This window comes from Schistocerca cancellata, chromosome 8, assembly GCF_023864275.1.
Source record: "Schistocerca cancellata isolate TAMUIC-IGC-003103 chromosome 8, iqSchCanc2.1, whole genome shotgun sequence".
Taxonomy (NCBI): Eukaryota; Metazoa; Arthropoda; class Insecta; order Orthoptera; family Acrididae; genus Schistocerca; species Schistocerca cancellata.
In genome coordinates, this window is record NC_064633.1 from 527301583 (window position 1) to 527315168 (window position 13586).

Genomic DNA, 13586 nt, shown 5'->3' on the forward strand with positions numbered 1-13586 from the left:
GACGTTATATTTCAGATGTGTTACGACCCGTGGCTCTACCCTTCATTCGATCCCTATGATACCCTACATTTCAGCAGGATAATGCACGATCGCATGTTGCAGGTCCTGTACGGGCCTTTCTGGATACAGAAAGTGTTCGACTGCTGCCCTGGCCAGCACATTCTCCAGATCTCTCATCAATTGAAAAGGTCTGGTCAATGGTGGCCGAGCAACTGGCTCGTCACAATACGCCAGTCACTACTCTTGATGAACTGTGGTATTGTGTTGAAGGTGCAAGGGCAGCTGTACCTGTACACGCCATCCAAGCTCTGACTCAATGCCCAGGCATATCAAGGCCGTTATTACGGCCAGAGGTGGTGGTTCTGGGTACTGATTTCTCAGGATCTACGCACCCAAATGGTGTGAAAATGTAATCACATGTCAGTTCTCGTATAATATATTTGTCCAATGAATACCCGTTTATCATCTGCATTTCTTCTTGGTGTAACAATTTCAATGGCCAGTAGTGTATAGCCCAGTGCAGGTGTGCAGTTGTGTCACCGGAAGAGGATACCGGCCACCAAACAACGTCCTCTCCTTGCTTCCAACGGTACAGGCCTATAGTGGGAACGAGACGACACAAAAGAAACGGTGCACAGAAGACTTCGGCAGAGTAGCCTTTATTGTCGAAACCTTGCTTTATGTGTATCTCTGGCGCGGCTTCACAGAAGGGAACGTCTAGAGTGGAGCCGTCAACATGCCACCTGGGCGGTCTATGTTCTTTTCACATATGAGTCCCTATTTGCTCAGCAAAGTGATTCTCGACGGATTAGCATCTGCAAGCAACGTGGATTCAGATGTAGAAACAAGCCTAGCAACTTCCTTTTATGTCGCAATCTCTTTCTAGGTGTTGCGATTTATTTTTTTTTCTCTCCGTGTATTATTCGACGCGTACAAATTGGCGAGGTTTTATTGTAACAAATCACATTCTTTTGCGCAGAAATTTGAGTGTTATATTTTTTGTGACTTTTCTCTTTTCTTGCCATTAAACTGTATTGTTGTTCTGTTGTGTGGAGTTATTAAGAGCCAACTGTATATGGTGTACAGAACTGTTACAGGCGAGCGTATGCGAGTCCAGTCGTTGAAGAGTCATCTTTCCTAAAATAAGTTTGACAGTTAGAGGGCCTTTAATTACTGACTTTGGAGTTGTCAGGAGCTAACTTTGCCTCCCGGATCACAGCGTGGTTGGCGACCCTTACTTAGCTTGATTTCAAATGTGTAGCAGCGCAAAGAATTAATGTGAATCCACCACTAAACGTCTGTGATTAAATGCGCGGAGGAATGCGTCACGTCGCTTGTCTCGCGCAGCGCACACCGCCAAGTGTGCGAGAGAGAGCCCTGTGGTAGCGGCCGGGAGTGTGTGGCTCCAGGCGACGGCAGTGGAGCTCCGACGCGCGAACGAAGGGCTCACCGAGACACACCGGCACGTCAGTCTTCTGCAGCAGCCAACACACAGCGTCCGTGTCGGATAGTCAGTGATGTCAACAACTGACCTCGCGGTACGCGTTACTCTCTTACGGAGTCCCACAATGTTTAATTATGGATTTATTTCTATTCCTTACATGAACCGCCTGACATAAAATTAGTAGCCGGCCAGTGTGGCCGAGCGGTTCTAGGCGCTTCAGTATGGAACCGCGCGACCGCGGTCGCAGGTTCGAATCCTGCCTCGGGCATGGATGTGTATGATGTCCTCAGGTTAGTTAGGTTTAAGTAGTTCTACGTTCTTGTCTTAGAAGAACGATTAAGGAAAGGAAAACCTACGTTTCTAGCACTTGTAGACTTAGAGAAAGCTTTTGACAATGTTGACTGGAATACTCTCTTTCAAATTCTGAAGGTGGCAGGGGTAAAATACAGAGAGCGAAAGGGTATTTACAATTTGTAGAGAAAGCAGATGGCAGTTATAAGAGTCGAGGGACATGAAAGGGAAGCAGTGGTTGGGAAGGGAGTGAGACAGGGTTGTAGCCTCTCCCCGATGCTATTCAATCTGTATATTGAGCAAGCAGTAAATGAAATTAAAATCCATGGAGAAGAAATAAAAACTTTGAAGTTCGCCGATGACATTGTAATTGTCAGAGACAGCAAAGGACTTGGAAGAGCAGTTGAACGGATTGGACAGTGTCTTGAAAGGAGGGTACAAGATAAACATCAACAAAACCAAAACGAGGATAATGGAATGTAGTCGAATTAAGTCGGCTGATGCTGAGGGAATTAGATTAGGAAATGAGACACTTTAGGTAGTACAGGAGTTTTGCTATTTGGGGAGAAAAATAACTGATGATGGTCGAAGTAGAGAGGATATAAAATGTAGACTGGCAATGGCAAGGAAATCGTTTCTGAAGAAGAGAAATTTGTTAAAATCGAGTATAGATTTAAGTGTCAGGAAGTCGTTTCTGAAAGTATTTCTATGGAGTGTAGCCATGTATGGAAGTAAACATGGACGATAAATAGTTTAGACAAGAAGAGAATATCGAAATGTGGTGCTACAGAAGAATGCTGAAGATTAGATGGGCAGACCACATAACTAATGAGGAGGTATTGAATAGAATTGGGGAGAAGAGGAGTTTGTGGCACAACTTGACTAGAAGAAGGGATCGGTTGGTAGCACATGTTCTGAGGCATCAAGGGATCACCATTTTAGTACTGGAGGGCAGGGTGGAGGGTAAAAATCATAGAGGGAGACCAAGAGATGAATACACTAAACAGATTCAGAAGGATGTAGGCTGCAGTAGTTACTGGGAGAAGAAGAGGCTTGCACAGGATAGAGTAGCATGGAGAGCTGCATCAAACCAGCCTCAGTACTGAAGACTACAACAACAACAACAACAACAACAACAAGTTCTCGGGGACTGATGACCTCAGAGGTTAAGTCCCATAGTGCTCAGAGGCATTTGAACCATAAAATTAGTAAACCGTTTTAAATGTTTCCAATTCACACAAGATTTATCGTTGCAACAGCGCATACGGAGTACGTGAAATGATTACATTTAGAGATCAGTAGCACGAGCGGTTCTGAGGTACCAGCTGTCGACCCATGCTGAAACGCCCGTATTAGTTCGTTGTGTAGCGTCCGTGGTCGGCAATGCTGGCGGTGACTCTGGCATCCAGTCGATTTTACAGGGGGCGAATACTGTCCAGGTATACGTTATACCACGCCCGTTCGACCTGTTCACGTCGTTTGATGAGCCACACGACTAACTTCTCGTTCCATCGCATCCCACACGTGCTGGCCAGGGAAGTTGCTGCACGTTCAAATGGCTCTGAGCACTATGCAACTTAACTTCTGAGGTCATCAGTCGCCTAGAACTTAGAACTACTTAAACCTAACTTAAGGACATCACACACATCCATGCCCGAGGTAGGATTCGAACCTGCAACCGTAGCGGTCGCTCGGCTCCAGACTGTAGCGCCTAGAACCGCACGGCTACTCCGTCCGGCTGCTGCACATCTTGCAGACTGCGTTGAGTTTAGTGGGATGTGTGGGGCTGACCATTATCCTCTTGGAACAACATCTCAGCTTCCTGTTGCAAGAACGGCAACAGAATGGGTCTAACAATATTCTGCACGTACCGAACGCTGGTCAGCGTCCTCTCCAGAAATGATGAAGGTAAACGAGAGTTGTAGCTTATCGCACCCCAAACCGTGATGCCTGGGTTGGGGCCAATGTGTCTTGGACGAATGTACTCTACGAGACAGGTTTACGTCGTACGTGCAAACGATCATCAATTGTGTGCACGCACCGTCTGCTTTCTTCACAGAAGACCACAGACCGTCATTCCATTGTAAGACGTCGTGGTCTCCTGACCTTCATTGCTTACATATTCCGCCCTCACAATCATATTCCGCACATCAAGATGCTTCATTCGAACCCAAACTCGATAAGATAAAATCAATGTTGTATGAATTCACGTAAACGATATGCAATTAACAAGTAAGCGCACCGTGGTTGAAATACTCGAGGCTCGCGTACACACATACATTCCAGACACGACGGTCACAGAAGCTTTTAGTTCGGGAGAGAAACTGCACAATGGGACGCCGGTCCCTTCAGAGGACGACCCAGCCTATGTCGGCCGGTGACCACCCGTGTAGTGGACAGCGTGGGCACGAGTGAAAGGGGGGAACGACCCCGTGTTCGGCTTAAAAGCATATTCCGCTACATTGTGTGGGAGCGGCCAGCCTACGCATTCTTTACACATAGCACGCAATTTCAGAGATTTTCACAGGGAGACAGCAAACACCAATGCTACAGGTTTCCGGATTGGTCGCCTTAAACGAAACGTCATTCTCCCATTTTAGAAGAGCAATGCTGATTGGCAGACGATAATTCTGACGCCTTGAGCTGAAGGGACAAATGGAAGAGACGGAAAGATATACCCCTTCACGTCTGGCGTGGAGAGGCACCGTTCCGTTGTCGCTCTTGGAGCGAGGAACAAGTCTCTCCTCAGTATTTCACTGGGAGAGCACCTCTGTTGAGAGCGAATCGAAGTGCTACTCTATATTGAGTCCCTGCGATTAAGCGTTGTTCACTGTGTTGGCCGACACACTTATTGTGCGGTGTGAACAGACAGAGTTATAGTTAAACGCCTGTGAGCGAATTTTTGAGAGGCATCGCGGTGGACTGGTTATCTGACGGTGTACCACGCCAATAGTTAGACTAGGAGCGAATAGGAATCCTTTACTTCGTCAAGGCGTAGGGAGAGTTTGATTGGCGAAGGTCAATCCAGATAGAACAAGAATTATCGTAGCTTACGGTATTGTGCGCTACAGCTATTGCGAGTCCCATATTTCCTCCACAACAGTACACTTCACTGCATTTCACACGCGACAGCCTCGACCGTACCAAGCAACATTCTAAAGGATAATTATTCAAGTTGAGTAGGCGCGCCTCTCAGCCATTCTGCCAAGTCAACAACCATCTTAAACTTTGTATAGAAATTTCATTAGCGAATCCCATCCTTGAGAGGTAACTTCACATTCCGAAAAGAACCAGGATATAACTTGTCCAATTCATAACTAAAAGTGCCATTGTGATTTCTCAGAATTTTTGCAAAATAGATAATAACTTTCGTTAGTTTCATGTTTTTCTTACACTAACTAGCACTACTCCAGTACCCAAGTATCCCACTAGTTACGTAAGAAATTTTGTGAATTTTTGTGTCATTTCCTTACAGCGGACGACTCCAGAAGATATTTATTGCTGAAAGTTATTCAAGCATTTCTCTTTAGAACGTTAGAAGCGTCTGTCTGACTTCTGTAGTAGTGTGGGGGTGGAAATTGCATCTTGCAGGAGCCACAGGGTAAAGGGTACATCCCAGATTAATCCGTTGCGCAGAATAACAGATCAACCCCACGCTCACACCATTTATTTTCCAAGTTATCATCTGACGGGACCAGTCGAGACGTGCACGTCGATGCTACGGCCTGAGTGGCACACAAGCTAGAGCTGTGGATGTCCATAGTCCTTCTGCTAACAACCGGTTCGCAACAGGTGGTGTTGATACCTGCTCCACCTGCAGCTGCTGCTGCCGAGCGCGTGCCTGTGCTAAGCTGCCGTCCAGAAGCTCGTCTATGAGTGTGTGAATCTACACGTAACTACTTATACCGGTCTTGTTCCACAAATGACGGAGCATGTCCAGTTTGTGTGGCAATTCTCCGAAAGGGCCATCCCGTCACTCTGAAGGGCAAACACGCCCAGTTGGTGTAGGAAGTATGAGTGCATCTCTGTGGCACAGTTGCCTGCTAGTTCACATGTCTGTACCACACTTAGCCTTCCAGGAGCATTGCCTATTAAAGGGCAGACACAGTTGGTGCTGCGGCAGCCGAGCCACTACGCTACCTGTTGGCGGAAGACGTTGAAACCATTACGAGTACATCTACTATCTCCCACGTCGTATATGCCGTCATCGGAACAAAATCGACGTCGTCTTTCCGAGTATACTAATTTTTTTCTGCTAGCCTATGTGAATGACTTCCCACTTAATATTCAACAAGCAAAACTGGTATTTTTTGCAGACGATACTAGTGTTATAACAACTCCTATTAGAGAAAAAGCAAAAGAAGAGTTAGTAAATGATATTTTCCAAAGAATTATCAAGTGGTTCCTCTGAAAATGAACTCACCCTAAATTCTGAAAAAAAAACACTACATTCAGTTCTGTACAACAAATAGTGATACCAACAATTAATGTAGCAAATGAGGCGGAGTCAGTAATTAGGGTCCAACACTCCAGATTTTTGAAAACTTGAAATGGAAGAAGCATATTATTTAGTTTCTCGAACAATTAAGTTCAGCTACTTTTGCTCTTCGTACAATTGCTAGCCTTGCAAACAAACATTCCAACGTCGTGACACATTTTCCCCATTCGGCTCAATAATATCTTATCGAGTAATTTTTGGAGTAACTGACCATTTAGAATGAAAGTACTGACTGCACAAAAGGGAGCAGCAAGAATAATACTTGGTGTTCACCACGGACGCCACGTAGGTACCTCTCGAAGGAACTAGGCATTGTAACTGCGCCGTCACAGTACACACATTCGCAAATAAAATTCTTTATAAATAATCCCTTACAGATTAATAAGAACAGTGATGTCCATACTTACAACACTAAACGTAAAAATGACATTTTATACTCATTGTCAAAATTTTCAGTGGCTCAGAAAGGAGTTCCAAATGCGGCACAAAAATTTTTGATCATTCGCCCAATAACATAAAATGTCTGACAGGCAGCAAAGCAAATTCTCAATCTAACTTAAAATCATTTCTTCTGGACAACTCTTCCTTTTCCACTGATGAATTTCTGCTTCAAATGTGGTAGGAAAAAAAAAAAAAACTTGCATACGTAGGACTAAAATGTGTTCATTAATGTTAACGCACTGATCACGTATTCATATCCTCGTTCCACATGATTCCAATAAAAGAATCGTTCAAGTGATCTTGGAACACGTAAATAACTAACTAACGTCCCATGTTGGTGAAAGACTTTGTAACGGTACAGCAAAGTGAAGTTTATCGAAAATTTTTTTTTGCTTTCTAATGCATCTGTGAACCACAGAATCCAATGTATGGACGCACAACTATCTCTGGAAGTCGTCGTGAAGCACCGCTCGCTGGGAGTTGGAGCTGCTGCCGGGATTCCATGTGCTGCGCGATCATCGACTCAACATGTGGGCACTGCTGTGCGGGCGGACTGTGAATTTACTCTAAACGATCCACTATGTACAGGTAGTACTAGTTCACGTTGTGTACATAGTGATATTGAAATACTACATCAAGTTTTGGACAGTAATTAACAGAAGATGACACCTGCAGGAAAAGCACCTAAAATGGACGGATGAATAACCTCGACCCATCAGCTTCATTCCGACATCGACGAATACCGGCCACGAAACAAAACGCCGCCTAAATCCAGAGATTTACGCGAGGAATAACACAAATAGCAAACTCTTATAGGCACTAAATTATATACTAACAACTTTTTATTTGAATTTCAAATGCAATTCCTGTTATAAATAATGTTGGGTACTACAATTTATTCCAAATTGGAAGTGACGGAAATTGTAAACCATCAAAACTCAGCAAGCGTAAGAACCTACATAATCTCTGCCTTATTTCTGATTGGCCAAGGGCCACTGATCGTGAAGCAGACACACTAGACAGCTGGCGAACTCGTATGTTATTGTTTATGTTGGTGTTTTGGCAATTGTTTCTGTTTTCAAGTGGGGTGAAATGTCACTAAAGTTCTGAGTGTTTGTTGCTGATTTCTCTATCAGTATTCGTGCTAAAAGTTAATCAGTAACTAAATTCAACGTCAATGAGGTGTAAGTTTCTGGATTTTGAGTTTTGTATTTTAACAAGAGATGATGTGTTTCGGTTTTAAGAACGATAAATGGTCCATAAATTAGTTGAATAGTGAATGAAATCCACTTTACTGGTTACGTTACAGGGGGAATTTAAATCATTCCGTGATTAATAAATTTTAAGAAATAAACGAGTATACGAGTTTAGTTCGACAGACATTCTATTTTGTAAAAACAGTTCGACTAACCCGTTTTGTTACAACGTGTACCAACTAAAGCTCGGTGTAGAGAGAGTACGGTCATCCTTGTTCTCTCCACTTGCTGCCGTCTGCAGTCGTGATTGGCTGATGTCACCTCGCATAACACTTCTGGCCATATTGTGCTCTCTGTAGCGCAGGAAGTGTTACATATTTTCGGATATTTCTAGTGAAATAACGGCACAGAACTGTGCTTTCGGCTACACTCTTCAAGGCTAGATCGGAGAGAAACTTTATGCGGAGTCTGTTGATGTAGAGATAAAATAAAAAGAATTGTTATGCATTAACTAATGGTCTTAAGATCTAATATTCACTGACGAGTATGCCATGTAAAAAAAAAAAACTGGAATGTCTTAACTCGAACAAATTAGTGTTCACAGGTGCTGCGTAATGGTGTTAAGTGAAATTTTTGACGTACTGGTGCTTTAATTTGTCTCCAACTGGTTGAAACACTTAACACGATCATTAAACCAAACAGACATAAAGATAAAAGTATGAAGGACATGGAGGTGTAATCAGAGCAAACATAGGCGATGTTTTAATTCTCATTTTCTTTTCTTTTCTTTCAAGCTGTCTGTCATGCTTGAATAAGCAACTTTACACACGTATTGAAGGTAAAATGTCTGCGCTATAAACAGTTATACATTTGTAAGAAAGTTCGAACCCTAGATACACTCATCTGTATATGATGTACGTATCAATTACACCGTAGTCGAGTTATGCGTGTACAGGCTTTTACGTATGAAACGAGGATACGGTGAAAGTTTCATGCTTGGGTGATATATCTACACGGAGGCTATTCTTCACTGCATGCTCATTATCGCTAAGACAGTACGAGGGTCGTTCAATAAGTACCGCCCCACGTTTTTTTGAAAAGCCGTTAATATACATAGACAAATGTCCTTGTTGGTGCTTCACATTTGATGATTTTTTTGTGCGCCGGTGAAGTTTCGAACCGTTCTGGCAGACGGCAGAGCCGTCGTACAGTGTCAAAACGGCGTCTACATACGACTCACGTTACAAGCAGCGTGCTGTTATTGAATTCTTGTGTACAGAAAAAGAAACCGTGGCGAACATCTATAAACGTTTGTGTGCAGTTTATGGCGATGCTGAAGTTGGTGGGAATACAGTTGGGCGATGGGTAAAGAAAGTTACAGCCTCAGGAAACGCAGAAACAGAGCTCCATGATAAGCCACGCTCGGGACGTCCTGTCACAGACAAGCTGAATCGTCCAGATCTGGCTCCCTCGGACTTCCCTGTCTTTGGGCCGCTGAAAGGGTCGCTGCGGGGAACCCATTTTGAAGATGACGAGAGTGTCAGTCGTGCAGTGACAACATGGCTACGCCTGCTGGACAAGAGCTGAGTTTTTACCAGCAGGGAACAGACGCTTTTCGACAACGTTGGTGCACGGCCACAGAAAGTGATGGAGACTACGCAGAAAAATAGGACATGGACAAGACATGTTGATGTACATTGTCGCCAAATTCTGACTCGTAACGACAAATATGTTCTACATCTACATCCATACTCCGCAAGCCACCTGACGGTGTGTGGCGGAGCGTACCTTGTGTACCTCTATCGGTTCTCCCTTCTATTCCAGTCTCGTATTGTTCGTGGAAAAAAGGACTGTCGGTATGCCTCTGTGTGGGCTCTAATCTCTCTGATTTTATCCTCATGGTCACTTCGCGAGATATACGTAGGAGGGAGCAATATACTGCTTGACTCCTCAGTGAAGGTATGTTCTCGAAACTTCAACAAAAGCCCGTACCGAGCTATTGAGCGTCTCTCCTGCAGAGTCTTCCACTGGAGTTTATCTATCATCTCCGTAACGCTTTCGCGATTACTAAATGATCCTGTAACGAAGCGCGCTGCTCTCCGTTGGATCTTCTCTATGTCTTGTATCAACCCTATCTGGTACGGATCCCACACTGCTGAGCAGTATTCAAGCAGTGGGCGAACAAGCGTACTGTACCCTACTTCCTTTGTTTTCGGATTGCATTTCCTTAGGATTCTTCCAATGAATCTCAGTCTGGCTTCTGCTTTACCGACGATCAACTTTATATGATCATTCCATTTTAAATCACTCCTAATGCCTACTCCCAGATAATTTATAGAATTAACTGCTTCCAGTTGGTGACCTGCTATATTGTAGCTAAATGATAAGGGACCTTTCTTTCTATGTATTCGCAGCACATTACACTTGTCTACACTGAGCTTCAATTGCCATTCCCTGCACCAGGCGTCAATTCGCTGCAGATCCTCCAGCATTTCAGTACAATTTTCCATAGCATCATCCGCAAAAAGCCTCAGCGAACTTCCGATGTCATCCACAATATCATTTATGTATATTGTGAATAGCAACGGTCCTACGACACTCCCCTGCGGCACACCTGATATCACTCTTACTTCGGAAGACTTCTCTCCATTGAGAATGACGTGCTGCGTTCTGGGAAAAAATGTGGAGCATTACTTATTGAACGAACGTTGTACATTTAGCACAATACACTACTTGAGTAAAAGAAGGATGATACTGCTAAACACAGAGTACAAAACTCATTGTGGTTCTATCTCGGTAACAAATGAAATATAATGAAAGCACAGTAGTAAGGTACCATGGAGGAGAAAATTTTCCTTATTTCATCACTTAAATAAAACTTACTGCCGGAGAAGTATGGTATGTGTACTAATACTCGATTTATTTTGAATTTCATTAGCGAAAACTGCTACTGATTTCTGGTGTCCGACCTGCAACACTGATTATTGTCTTAGAGAGCTGACTTTTTTCGATCAAATATAGTTTACCTTTGTTTTTGTTGCAGATCATTTGCGATCAGTTTCAAGTTAATTACGACACTGTTGCGTATTTGAGCTCGTTGCCGCAACAGAAACTAGGAACTCTATCGCTGTCAATAAATAACACCAAAACGAAAACTGAGATTTACCCCCATCAGAAAAGACATTGTGTTTGGTTACATTTTGCTTCAATTTTTTGCTGCTGACAAGGGGAAGGCCTCAGACACGGCCAACCGATTCGGCTCATATTTGGCAGGTCGCTTGTGTACAACCTAAAACGAAGGACTAAGATATTTTGGGTCAACACCCCCGCAATTTTGACAAAATCACCCCCAAAGGTTATGACGAGAAATCGACTCAAAATTGGAGGGATCGATAGATAATCGTAAATAGAGAATCTTTCATCATTAGGTATGGGGTCCGCAAACGCAAAATTTTCCGGAAATCGATAAAAGAAACTTTTACAACTGCCGCCTCTGTACCCACACGGTAAACTCCTTTCGCCGACAGCGTCGATAGCGCAATGGCCCAGGTAATTGGCTGGGAATAGGAAAACCCGGGTTCGGATCTCGAAGAAACGTAGCGGATGTTATTCTTTTCGTTTGTATTTTTCCATATCTCAATTGATAGGGATAGGAGGGTTAATAGGGTAAGTAAATCAATAAGGAATGATAATAATACTTACTTTATTAACCCTCCTATCCCTATTAATTGAGATATGGAAAAATACAAACGAAAAGAACAACATCCGCTGGGTTTCTTCGAGATTCGAACCCGGGTTCGCCGAGTCCAGCCAGTTAGCTTGGCCGTTGAGCTATCGGTGCTGTCGGCGAAAAGCGTTTACCATGTGGGTACAGAAGCGGCAGTTGTAAAAGTTTTTTACCTCGATTTCTGGAAAAGTATGCGTTTTCGGACCCTATACCTGATGATGAAAAATGCTCTGTTTATAATTATCTATCGATCCCACCAATTTTGAGTCGATTGCTAGTGTAATCTCTCTTTATATTCGATGAATTATTCTGATACAATTCTACCCTTGAATGACGTTTACTAATTTTCTATCTTCATACTCGCAGAATCCATGCGCAAAGTAGTTTCATACAATAGCTATGCCATGAGCACATAATTATTCTTTGTAGTACTCTCTCTGGGGGTTGTTAAAAAAAAGAAAAGCTTTCGAGATTGTCTTCGTGCCGATTAGCCTGAGCTTTGTTTGAAGAATTGTAATCTGAATATTGAGATTTATGACAAAAGATAACTGATAGGAAATTGTACGATAAAAAGGAAAATATATATATATATATTGCTCCTTCATACAAAAGGTGTGTATTTGACATTTGAGAATTAAAGATATTCATCGATATATTGCGTAGTTGTTAATCAGAAGGGAACTTCGAAAGACTGGATACGAACCTGCATTTAATAATCCAAGAGCTCCATTATTTCTTCGGAAGGTTAAACTTCATCAAAGCCAAATATCCGCTTGATCTGAGGTTTCCCGACTGATTATACAACGCTCCCAAAATTACGAGGCATTTTATTTGTACAGATTAGCAGACTGCCGCAAAGCACGAGCCTGCAGAGAAGAAGAATCATCGTCTGATTTCATTCTAACAAGTAAAATTTCTGAATCATTTTGAGTGACTGATTAGGAGGAAAAATTACACTAGTCATAACCTTTAGGGGCGATTTTCTCAAAATTGCGGGGGTGTTGACCCAAAATATCTTAGTCCTTCGTTTTAGGTTGTACACAATCGACCTGCCAAATTTGAGCTGAATCGGTTGACCGTGTCTGAGGCCTTCCCCTTGTGAGTATCAGAGACGTCGAGTTTGATTTTACAGCTGCACCTAAGCAATACACGAGGTAGGTGAAGTCGCTGCGTTAACAGAAGCGGCTAAACGCACTGTCGCGAGCAGCGAGCTGGCGCCGCGCACTCACCTAGCCGCAGCGGCGTGTGGTTGGCGGCCGAGAGGGACTCCGAGGAGCCGCGGCCGAGGCCGAGGGCGAGCGCGGGCGCCGCCGCGGGTCCGGGGTTCGCGTCCCAGGCGGAGCAGGGCTCGCAGCCGTCGCAGTGGCGGGCGGGCCCGCGGCAGCACGACCACCGCTTGCCCGACCACAGGCCCGGGTGGAAGCGGCCGGCCGGCGTCGCGCCGCTGTCCTGGCACACTGCAACACCAGCCGGCAGGTCTCAGCTGCAGGTGAGTCAGCGACTGCTACGGGTCGGACACGAAACTATACCGTCCCTAATGTTTGGCCTGATGCTGCTGCGTAGGTGCACCTGATTTCACTGAGACTTGACGACCGACTGGTCAGACCTGTCAATAACTGGTGTGGTCCAAGTTTACACGTGATGGGCAGAGATAAAACTCAACTGTAGATATCTACATTGGAACTACTCAGAGAAGCGTGAATACACGGCTGAAAGGACATACAAGGCTGGCCGAAAAAAACATACAACGGTTTGCCCACTAAGGTAAATACAAAATAAAGCATTTTCTTCGTCAGGGAATCATGAAGTGAAGCTTTCCGAAACCAAATATTTTATCTGACTACAACTACATGGGACAATTATTGAACTATATGGAAAAAAAACGTAAATTAGTTACAAACTACGGCGTGCACGTACTTTATTCGACAAAAGGGAAGCAGTGGTTGGGAAGGGAGTGAGACAGGGTTGTAGCCTCTCCCCGATGTTATT

The 13586-nt window shown here is 43.9% G+C and overlaps 1 protein-coding gene across 1 annotated transcript in view; it reads right to left on the reverse strand.

The window, feature by feature from the left end:
• LOC126094534 (tyrosine-protein kinase Btk29A) overlaps positions 1-12919 on the reverse strand; it is a 366017-nt gene extending 353098 nt beyond the window's left edge. The window contains exon 1 of the mRNA XM_049908958.1: positions 12827-12919. The gene's annotated coding sequence lies outside the window, so the exon portion shown is untranslated. The remainder of the gene's footprint in view (positions 1-12826) is intronic.
• Between the last annotated feature and the right edge of the window lie 667 nt (positions 12920-13586).